Raw genomic sequence first — 524 nt, 5'->3', positions numbered from 1 at the left:
AGTCCTCGACGCGGCCGTCGCGGGTTCGATTCCCGGACTCGGCGACATTTGCCGCATGTCTCTCCTGTCAGCCTACTGTGGTATAAGGGACACTAGAGCCCACAAAAAGGACCCCCTGGTGGGGAACAAAAAAAAACAAAAAAACTTCAACCTTCCTGAAAGTGGAGCCGATGGACAACTGCAATTTTTACACATTTACATATTCTGAAATGTAACATTTTAGGTGCAACACAAAGTATTTTTACTCTGCTAGCCTTGTTTTTAGTTAAAAATAAATATTCAATGCATTTTTGGTCTGTAACAAATCTGGACACCCATTTATTAAAATTAGCTGAACGCAGTGAGGGTCCTAGAAAATGTTTTTTGTCTATTCTAATCAAAACGCCTTTCTTCTAACAGAATAGAAAACATAAAGACCAAAAACAAAAAAAACTACTACTTTCTGTACTTCTTCTGTGTTTTTTAGTTAAACATTTTGCTTTTAAACTTGCAAATTTTGGCCTGTGGTGCAAAAACTTTGGACA

This window comes from Gambusia affinis, linkage group LG01 (genome assembly GCF_019740435.1).
Source record: "Gambusia affinis linkage group LG01, SWU_Gaff_1.0, whole genome shotgun sequence".
NCBI classification, from domain to species: Eukaryota; Metazoa; Chordata; class Actinopteri; order Cyprinodontiformes; family Poeciliidae; genus Gambusia; species Gambusia affinis.
The sequence above is the reverse complement of the archived record's forward strand: the minus strand, read 5'-3'. Positions refer to the sequence as shown.